The sequence below is a fragment of the Herpailurus yagouaroundi genome, unplaced genomic scaffold (assembly GCF_014898765.1).
Source record: "Herpailurus yagouaroundi ecotype Mexico unplaced genomic scaffold, PumYag 184, whole genome shotgun sequence".
Lineage (NCBI taxonomy): Eukaryota > Metazoa > Chordata > Mammalia > Carnivora > Felidae > Herpailurus > Herpailurus yagouaroundi.
The window spans coordinates 24,785,557-24,796,653 of record NW_024412415.1 but is presented as its reverse complement, the minus strand read 5'-3'; the positions used below and the strand labels follow the sequence as shown (position 1 = coordinate 24,796,653).

Below are 11,097 nucleotides of genomic sequence, written 5' to 3'. Positions count from 1 at the left end.
CCTCTCCGCCCCCCGCGCCGCCAGCAGCTGTCCCGCCTGGCAGCCACACGCCGGCGGGGGGCGGCGCGGGCCGCACAAAGGCCGGCGGGGGCGCCAGGTAGGGCGAGCACCTGGCGCTGGGCGGGCGGCTGAGAGCGAAAGTGACCGGGCGCAGCCGGCAGCCTCGCGGCTGGTTGGGTCTCCGCGCCCGCGAGGCCGAGTAAACACCCCCACCCCCCACCCCCTCCCCGAGGGCGAGGTGACTGGCGCTTTTCGGGTGTACCGCGAACGGGTCGCACGGGAGGAAGTCGAGTGTTTTGTTCTTTTTCCGTTGGCACTTTGGGAATACAGGGAAGTGGCCGACTTTTTCTCACTCGGCTCTGACTTTCCCCCTACCCGCCCCCCAGCAACCCACTCCGCCCCATTAACCTGAGCCGCATCCCCCTGGGTTTGGGTATGCTGTTCGTTTCTATCCAAAGCACAAAGGCAAGGACTCGATTTTGAAGAGATTGACAGTCCATCCGAGAAAGAAAGAAAAAAAAAAAGTGCTACTACGAGGCTTCATAGTTTCCACACTTGCTTCTTTTCAAAGAACCCTGCCTGGGTGGATGACCTGATCCTCTTCTGGTTTGTTTTGTTAAGTTTTAATGACTGTGAATGGGGAGCTAAGTCAAAATGGTAATTGGTACAGCGCTGATTTAAAAATCTATCCCGCAAGACCAGCCTGAGAAATGTAGCCAAGGCCCATGCGAACCTGTATACAAAACTCAAAAGCAACTCTAAGACCCAGTGAGTGCTGTGTTTATTCAAAAGAATGCTTAAAAACAAAACAGTCTTTAAAAGGGCATCTTTGACAGAAGCTTTTTCTTTTTACGTAGTCCAGAGTTGTGTCACCTCTGCCCCTCCCTAAGAGGACACTTGATCTGTAAATAAATTTCCTCTTTAAGTTTCAGGGTTTAAGGAGTCAGTCTGCTCCACGTTATTTTTGGAGCCCCTGTGAGAGAACCATTTACTTACACTGATGTGTGGTGGGTGGATGAGCTACCTAATTGGGCCACTACCTAATCGGCCACTTGAATTTCAGCAATGTGATAGTCCTAGTACTTTAGAACTGCTATAATTATTTTCCATGGTTCAATATTTCTAAAAACAAAACAAAATCAATATGTTTATGTCTAGAGCTTAAAGAAACTTACTGAATTCAAATACTTGAGCGCTACCTTGAGAAAGTTAACTTTGCCTCAGTGAATTCATTTTTCATGCCGGACACACTGCAAAAGTAGTCTCTGATGCCTGTTCTGGAGACCTCGGAAATAACGTGCTCAGTTCGGCCACATTGCTTTTGAAGTAGATGGTTGATCGAATGGATGCGGAGGAGGCATGTTCTAAGGAAGAGAATTGTTTCCAGAGTTGTGTTGTATGTCTGTCGGAGGACAGGGTGTGACTTACCTATTGATGGGTTCCCCGCCAGCAGCACAGATGGCGGTGTTGTGGCCAGCCGGGCGGCTATCAGTGCATCAGAAAAAAGTTAAAGCAGCTGCTGCCCTGAAACAGGACATGCGCCATCGCTCCGTCTACTAGAGGTAGAGTAACGTGGCCAAAATTAAATGAATCATTTCTTCACTGGCTTGAGAAATTGTTCATTAGCTAGGTGAAGTTGTCTTAGAGCATCCCCCATCCTGAGTCGTCTTCGGCAACCTCAGTTAGAATGTTTACTGTTGATATACCACCCTTTCAAGCCAAATGAGGCTTCATTTTGTGTTTCATTCACATCTGTGTGGGTCTGCCCAGCTGCATCCTTCAGCTGCTTAGAACAGGAAGAGAAGGGGCATTGCCTTCAGTGGGTGTGGCTGAGGGTTAGCATGGAGAAGAGAATCTGTGGGGCCCTTGGCTGGGCTGTAGGGAGAGCTCCTGTATTGTTGTGTGTTTGCCTGTTTGTGTGTGTGATCTCTTAGGAAGTCTGGTAGCACACGAGGAAGACTCTCAACCTGTCCCTAAGGCCCTGCCAAGGCTCATTCAGTTGTGACTCATGAGGAAGATTGTCATTTTCTGATTCATGAGCACAATGTCCAGTGTAGAGTTCACCTCATATCTTTTTCCTGAAAGCTCACTTTGGGACAATTTTCTCCATCTTTGGAGGAGCAACAACTATGTTTGGAGACTTGACGAACTGAAAAAAAACAAAATCTCTGCATGTCTTTATAATTTAGTGCACCTTGGTTAGGACGGACCCACAATCTCCTTTGACTTTGGTTAATAATCATAGCCTACTAAGATTTCCCTTGTCGAATTTGGCTTTATCGTCTACAAAGGGAGTTCTTGTCTTAGTGGGCATGACAGCTTGGACTGTCCAATGGACCGGAACCCATGTCTGTAGCTCTGCTATCTATATATGTCAGGTGCAGAAATTATTATTCATAGGGCTTCTCTGACTTAAATATACTGAACTATTTGAGTAAATCTGAATTGGCCATCACCTCAGATGATGGTCAGGATATGCCCCTTTCCCTCACTTGCATATTATTTGTGAGTAAAACAGATGTTATTTATAAAAAATACACAGGAATAGACTTATGTACTTAGAAATCTGTCAGACAGCTGACTACGAGGTAGGTAAGTTCCTTTGGGTGAAGGCATGGCACGTATTTGGAAAGTCTGGAATCCATTTCAAGTATGTTTTCTGGGAAGGTAACCTAGTCCACTCCCACTGATTAGTTTATCAGATTGCTAATAGTTTCCTGGCCAAAACGACATAGTACAAAGCCAAACCGAAACAAAAATGGGTTGAAGCACAGAAAAGTTTTGATGGAGGCAGAGGAGTTAGGGAAGGATATGGAATTCAGGACATTATCTAGGGGCCAGCTTGGGTTGGCCAGCCTCATGGGAAAAGTTTGGTTGGCCCAGGGCACAAAGAGAAGCCCGTGGAGCAGCAGATAGAAAGGGATGGAGAAGTGGAGGAAGCAGACAGTAGCAGAAGGAGTGAAAGTCGCCTCCTTCACACTCCTGTGGGGGATTTCAGCTTTGTCCGTGGTTGCAAACTCCAATGTCTGCAAAGGCCAGGATGCATACAATTTTTCATGGGGTGAGGCTGTCCTCTAGAGAGTAAATATACCCCTCTAAAGAAGCACCGTTACTTGACCTTAGGCCATGGTTCGTGACAACTACCACATTACCATGGTTACATTGATCCTATTACATATTTCAAGGGAAGCTGGAAATCCAAATTTTTGTGCCAGACCGGTTGTCTTAAAAGTGTTCTGATCATTGCTGCAAAGCCAAACACCTGCAGGTCAGCTGTTTGTAGCCACTCTATTGTAAATCTCAAAGTGGTGTCCCTGAGAACCACATGCTTTCTTCCATTCGCTCACCAGCAGAAATGTCTCAACTTTAACCATATACCAGTAATGGTGTTTCACTGATACATCCACACCTTCCCACTGGGTTTCCTTTAAGAGAGGGAGTTCCCTGGTATTTTCAGCCTATGGAATCACCAGGCTATTAACAAGGAAAATCTGCATCCAAATTTGGAGCAATCTAAACACCAGTGTAGATGTGTAAGTTGTATGAGTGGTGAGGCTGTGAACTGAACTTCTCTTTCTTAACCCATCACACCTGCCTCTCCACCCCCCCACCCCACCCCACCCCTGCCTCTTCTGGGGAAAATCCCCACCCCCCACAACTCCTTTATTGCATGCCTAGACCTCTTTTATTACTCTTCTAGTTGAATCTCCTGGATTTGAAGTCTGTCTCAGGAGTTACCTTTGGGCCTAGATAATGAGCATTTTGGTAAATATTGACTTGGGATATGACTTTTTGCTCCTGTACTCAGTGTTAATGTCATGAGCTCATGTGAGACTAAATGAAAGAGAGAACATGTAATACTTTGCATTTCCTAATGAGAAACGATTGGGTCTCATTATTTGGTCAGAACTTGTGACAGCTATTTTCATTGGGTTCAAAAAGCAGAAATAGTTTGAAACCTGTATAACAATGCAAAGTATTATGAGCTTCATTATGGAATATATAGAAATTATGTACAGTCATGATTTTCCAAGCCTGAGTCATCTACTATTTTTTTTCACAAAGATACAGCAATTGTGTTTTCATCAATATGTTATTAAAATGGTGAGGTTTTAATATTTTTATTTTATTATTTTTTTACCTTGCTGGGACTTAATATTTACAGAGCAATAAGGGGTTAAAGGTTAAATGCCAAAGGTACCAAAAATAAGCATCTTGGCCTTACAAGCACATTCTGTAATAATGGTAAACAAATTGTGTCTTGAATTTCAGCTTCACAGTTTATTTTGGCAGAGACAAAAGGTTTTTGGGCATCGTAGCAAGGTATTTTTTTAACCTATCTTTATGACAGCCACACTTGAGCAAAGTAGAACTGTCAGAGTGCTCCCTAAAATCGAGGGATTGGCTTTGACCAACCCTGGAACTTTGCACTGTACGTCCCAGGGAAGTCAGCCCACCCTTCTGAGTTGCCACCAGGGAACAATGTCATTGAAGTACGAAGCACCTCTGAGTGGCCATATAAGAAAATCTGTTTGGTTTTTTTTTTACTTCTTTTTTGACCTAAAACTTTAGTGTTCAGCTTGATCGCCCATCTTACTCATACCAAGTCCCTCTCCGCTGTTTCCAGAAGTTACATTCTGCCCCAAAGAAGAAATTGGCCCTTCTGAAGATGTGAAATATCATACGATAGGCTTTGGAGGACAAAGAGGAGGTGGCTTTTTCCAGGAATAAATACAAGAAACTGCTCTGAAGGGGGCCATGGTCTCTCCCCTGTTTTGAGTTCTGATGTGTTTGTTAAAAGTTCATTCATGGGATTTATAGTGACACGCTACATTGTAGAAAGTAAAACATACTACATTGTAGAATGCCCAGAAGAGATTTAAAAATTCTATCCTAGGGGCACCTGGCTGGCTGGGTTCCTGGAACATATGACTCTTGATCTCCAGGTTATGAGTTCAAGCCCCATGTTGGGTGTAGAGGTTACTTAAAAAAAAAAAAAAAAAAAAAAAAAAATCTTAAAGAATTCTATCCTAAATCCTTTTGCTGGATTTCACAGAAAAGTGTAGATGGGTTGACTTCTGAAGCCTCAGAAGTAGGATTTGACTGAACTGGTGCCAGGATTCATTTTCTGATCCCAATCTAATAAGGCTTTTCCCACCAAACCATAGTGTGGATTAGGGTCTGTTTCCTTCGAGTCCAGACATGACTGGGTAGTTTTCTTTCTTTCCTTCAGAAAAGCCTACTTGGAGGTGGAAGGTCATTTATTTTTGATTTATTACTGTTTCAATTTTTGAAATAAATTTGGAGGATTCACCTGTAATGTCACTACCCTAATAGTAATTATTTTCATGCTTTTGGGTTCCCTTCTAATCTGTCCAAATGCACACCCTTTTTTTTTTTTTTAAATTTTTTTTTTCAACGTTTATTTATTTTTGGGACAGAGAGAGACAGAGCATGAACGGGGGAGGGGCAGAGAGAGAGGGAGACACAGAATCGGAAACAGGCTCCAGGCTCCGAGCCATCAGCCCAGAGCCCGACGCGGGGCTCGAACTCACGGACCGCGAGATCGTGACCTGGCTGAAGTCGGACGCTTAACCGACTGCGCCACCCAGGCGCCCCATGCACACCCTTTTTATGTAGTTGTAATTATGGGCTAAATGTACAATTTGGGCTCTTGTATTTTTCCACCTATTTTATAAAACCTTTTCCTGGTAAGCATATTTATCACATTTTGGTGGTGGTATAGTAATTCCATGTAACCTGCTTACCCAGCCTGTCATAACTGTGCAGAGACTTTGCCTCTAGAGCTATGTACCAGGGAGACCCTCCCTGTCATTAATGAGCTGCTCAACTTCCTGTTGCTTTTGAGACATGTAGACCCCTCTCTAGTGCAGAATGTGAAGCAACACAGGCAGGCTTGGGGGATACTCCAAACTCCTAAGTCCTGCTATGGGTGTTCTCCCTAGTTTATGGCATTGGCACTCAAATGTGTAACACCAGTGGGTACTCAGGCTTCTGACTGTAACTTGACAAGTATGAATGGTCTTAGCAGAGAACGCAGGTAGTTGGAAGTGGGGAGCTTTGAACCCTAAAGTGGAAAAGACAGCAGCAGTTACGAAAGACGTTATAGCATACATGCTTATTACTAGGTAGGAATCCTTACCAAATATGGCGGCAACCATTGGGAAATCAAAGATAAATTAAGCACTGCCTCTGGGAGGAGCTCATGTCTAATGGAGGAATGGTAACAAACAGCTTTCGTATAGGTGAATTCACTTCTTCCTGCACCAATGATGGTTTTTGTTGCCATTTTATAGGTAAGAAACCAAAGTGTAACAAGGGAAAGAGAACTGTTCAGGGGGCCTACAACTTGTGTGTAAGGAAGCAGGTCTTTTAACTTTATGCTCTTTCACAAGCAATTGAATACATGATTTCTAATTTGAAGTTTCTGAATCCAAGCATCCATATATCGCTTAATCATTTCACCTACTTTTGAAGGAAGACAAGGTTGATTAAAAAATAATCTGTTTTATGGGGCGCCTGGGTGGCGCAGTCGGTTAAGCGTCCGACTTCAGCCAGGTCACGATCTTGCGGTCCGTGAGTTCGAGCCCCGCGTCGGGCTCTGGGCTGATGGCTCGGAGCCTGGAGCCTGTTTCCGATTCTGTGTCTCCCTCTCTCTCTGCCCCTCCCCCACTCATGCTCTGTCTCTCTCTGTCCCAAAAATAAATAAACGTTGAAAAAAAAAATTTTTTTTAAATAAATAAAAAAAAATAATCTGTTTTAGTTAATTTTACTCAATAGTGCCAGGGTGGGACAATTTAGACCTAAGAACATTGTCTTTCATGGGTAGTAAGGATCTTGGCTTTAATTTCCTTGTTTTGGGGACTTTGCATATCATAAAGTTTGGGTACTGGGTGATATCACACTGGGAATAAGGGTAAAATAAAAGTCATGCTAGAAAATGCTCTGATCTCAATTAGGTTAAAGTAGAAAATATGGGAAACAAGATAACCACAAGAAACCTAGCCCATTAGTCCTCCTACATGAAAGAAAACAAATAAAAAATTAGGACCACATCATTAGTGGCTTAGCAATTTAATCGGCGTGACCAGCATTTGATGTTGACAGCAACTTAGCATAGTATTTTTTGGTAACAGAATGATGTAGACCTTGTCATTGTCTGATTGTAGGAATTTTCAGCAACAACAACAAAAATAAGGTTGCTTTTAGTGCCCCAAGTAGATGCAGACCTTTGTTATAGAAAATTTTGAATTTAAATGTAGAAGCATCTATTAAGCTATTTTAGAGTATGAATAAAGATGGCTTCCTCAAGACTTGGGAACGCTTGGATACAGAAATATGTCTACAAAATCGTAACAATTCAACTTACCCCCATCAGCTTGTCAAACAGAGACTCCTATTATTTGGGGGGTACCCTGAGGTCCTCTGAAAATATGTTGGAATCTATCGACCTGTGTCCCAACAGTGTTTGTAATAGTAAAAACAAAAACGAACCAGAACTATCTAAATGTCTGTTAGTAGAGAAATGCATAAATACACGCAACTTATTGGTAACCAAGTATCAGTATGGATAGATCTCACAAAAGTAGTGTTTGGTGAAGAAGCAAGTTGTAGAAAGATACATATCATAAACACTAAGAAAAATTAAAAAAAAAAACTACACACAGTATATTGTTTGGGGATATGTATTCATACATATATATTTATGCATATATTCTTTTAAAAATACAAATCAATGGACTGGAAAGATACCAAATTCAATCTGCTCTTTAGGGAAGGAGGGGCAGGCCTGGCTGGGTCAGTTGGTGGAGCGTCCGACTCTTGATCTCAAGGTTGTGAGTTTGAGCCTCACCTTTGGCTTAGAGATCACTTAAAAAAATAAATAAATAAGAGGCATGGAGAAAAGGAAGAAGACTGAGGTTGACTAATTTTAACACTTGGTAGTGTTTCATTTACTTTATAGATTAGAAAATCCAAAGCAAATATAATAAAATAGTATCATTAATTCTGGCCAGTGTGTGTACATACATATTTATTTTATTCTCCATTCTTTTAACATCTTTTTCCAATTAAGAAGAAAAAACACAAAAACAGACAATTCTTCATATAATCTTAGGAAGTTCATAAACCTCTGAAGCCCATACGATTTCATTCCAAGTGTTATAGCAAACGTTGTGTTGAGATGAATATTAAGGTGTATGGTCAGTTGCGGTTCTTTGCCTGATTATTCTGATGACAGTTGACATACAATCAAATCATTAGTAAGTCTCATTGAGTGTTATGTAAAAGAGTCATTAGGGATTGCATCCCAGGATGTTCAGTGTATTAGTCACCTTTTCTTGCCCTATTGTGTCTGCTGGCTTTTAGTATAATAAACCACCCCAGACGTGGTGGTTTAAGTAATAAACGTTTATTATTTCTCATGATTTTGTGAATGGGCTGGGCAGTTGTGGGCTGGGTGGACTGGCTCCTCAGATCCCTGTGGTCAGCTGGTGGCTTGGCTAGGGATAGATGATCTGGGATGTCCTCACTCCCATGTCAGATAGCTGGCACAATTTCAGTTGGGGCAGTGGAGATGACTTTGCCGTATATCTCTTGTCACAACAGGCTAGTCCTGGCTTATTTACATAGCAGCGGTCACAGGGTTCCCAAGAACAGCGAAAGAGAAAGCAAGCCCAGCACACACATTTTGTTAAACCTCTGCTTGCATCATGCTTGTTCTTGTCCCCCTGACCAAAGCAAGTCGCGTGGCCAAAGCCCAGAGTCAGTGTGGGAGCGGACTCCCCGAGGGCCGAGCTACGGGTCCCCAGCCTCAACCTTTTCTTTCAGCTTGCGGTAATTGGGTGGATACCCTGAGGCAGGAATAGATTCAGTGGCAGCTTCCGTTTTTCCCTGGCTGACCCTCTGAACCTCTGTGTTTGACAGAAGCCCCCATGTCTATTATACATCCACTGCTGTTTTCCCAAAGCAATTCCCAAAGGAAATGGAATGGCAGTTCTTTTGCATTGTGGGCACTCGGGATGATCTTCAAAATTGCTGTTTTTTTGTTGGAGAAAAAAGGAAAAGCAGAAACTAACAACCAGAAGAAAAGTAATTTTCTATCTGTTAAAGGGAGCTTTGTGAAAGTACCAAGTGTTTTACAAATAAGTCCAAACTGAGAGTGCAGTGAATCCTGCCAAACCAGACTGGGCTCGATGGCCTGTTGGACATGAGGGTGGAATAATCCTGTTGGGAACAGGTGGGGACAGTACTGCTCACTGCCTGATTCTGCCTTTCCAGCCAACCCTGAGCCATGATGTGGACAAAGCCTTTCTTCACACACACAAAAATACTTGTTTGTCTTGGTTGAAAGTCCTATCTTTTGGATTATTCCCCAAACAACCCCATGTCAATTCCATATTCTGTGAGCCACAGACTGTGTGCTATCTGTGGGCTCCTCAACAAGATGTGAATTGAGGACGAACTTAGCTTTAAACACAGTTCTCAAAAATGCATTAACCCATGGGTCTTTCACTTTGACTTCCTCTCTTTCTCCCTCTCTCTTTTTAAATGGAAAAATTTGAACTACACAAATGGGGAGAAAACTTATTCCCCAGCTTCAACAGTTGACAATTCATGGCCCAGCTTGTTTTCTCTATTTTGTTAATGGGGTGTATCAATCACATTGATTAACTTGTTGACATTGAGCCATCCCTGAATCCCTGGAATAAATCCCACTTGATCTTGGTGTACGACCCTTTTGATGAATTATTGAATTTGGTTCGCTAGTGTTTTGTTGAGGATTTTTGCATCTATGTTCACCAGGGATATTGGCCTGTAATTTTCTGGTAGTGTTCTTGTCTGGTTTTGGTATCAGGGTAATTCTGGTCTTGTAAAATGAGTTTGGAAGGGTTCTTTACTCTTCTTTTTTTGAGTTTGAGAATGAGCATTAATGCTTCTTTAAATATTTGGTAGAACTTACCAGTGAAGTCATCTGGTCCTAGACTTATCTTTGTTAGGATGTTTTTGATTACTTATTTAATCTCCTTACTAATAATTTAGATTTTCTATTTCTTCCTGATTTGGTGTTGGTAAGTTGTAAGTTTCTAGGAATTTATCTATTTCTTCTAGATTATCTAACTTATGGGCATATAGTTGTTCCAATCCTTTCTGTATTCTCACCTTCCTTTGGTTTGCTTATTTTTAAAATGTTTACTTATTTTGAGAGAGAAAGAGAGAGACAGACAGACAGGGCATGAGCAGGGGAGGGGCAGAGAGGGAAACACAGAATCCAAAGCAGGCTCCAGGCTCTGAGCTCTCAGCACAGAGCCCGATGCAAGGTTCAAACTCATGAACCATGATGTCATGACCTGAGCTGAAGTCGGACGCTCAACCGACTGAGCCATCCAGGCACCCCTCCCTTGGTTTATTTTGGAACAAATCTTAGATGTCATTTTATCCTATCTCTGTATTAGGTTGGCTTTTACATAAGCTAAACTCAGCTCTTGGCACTAACTACTCTTTTGGTCTCCCTTTGACTTTTAACAGTAGAGACTGTTTTACAGAATGATGTAGACATCTCCAGTCACTGGGCAGTCTTCTTGATACTTGTCCTGGTCCCATATCTAGGTATACGTTGTCTTGGTATGTAGGACAGCGGTGGCTCCCCACTCTACATTCCTAGCCATACTCAGTCAGGCACTTCCTTTAGGTAGGATTGGTAGAACCAGCTTGTGGTTATTGGTCTCTTCATTCCTTCTTACACAAGCCTGCATCGCGGTGATGGCTCTACAAATAATACTTGTTTCTTCCAATGATCAGATGCATTTAAATGTAGACTGTCAGGGTGCCTGGGTGGCTTAGTCAATTAAGTGTCCGACTTCAGCTCCGGTCATGATCTCACGGTTTGTGGGTTCCAGCTGTGCGTCAGGCTCTGTGCTGACAACTCTGAGCCTGGAACCTGCTTCTGATTCTGAGTCTCCCTCTCTCTCTGTCCCTCCCCTGCTCACACTCTGTCTTTCTCTGTCTCTCAAAAATAAATAAATGTAGAAAGAAAGAAAGAAAGAAAGAAAGAAAGAAAGAAAGAAAGAAAGAAAG

General features: G+C 42.6%; 1 protein-coding gene across 1 annotated transcript in view; it reads left to right on the top strand.

Moving 5' to 3' along the window:
- MYO1E (myosin IE) overlaps positions 1-11,097 on the top strand; it is a 218,401-nt gene that overhangs the window by 1,276 nt on the left and 206,028 nt on the right. The gene's annotated exons all lie outside the window — the stretch shown is intronic.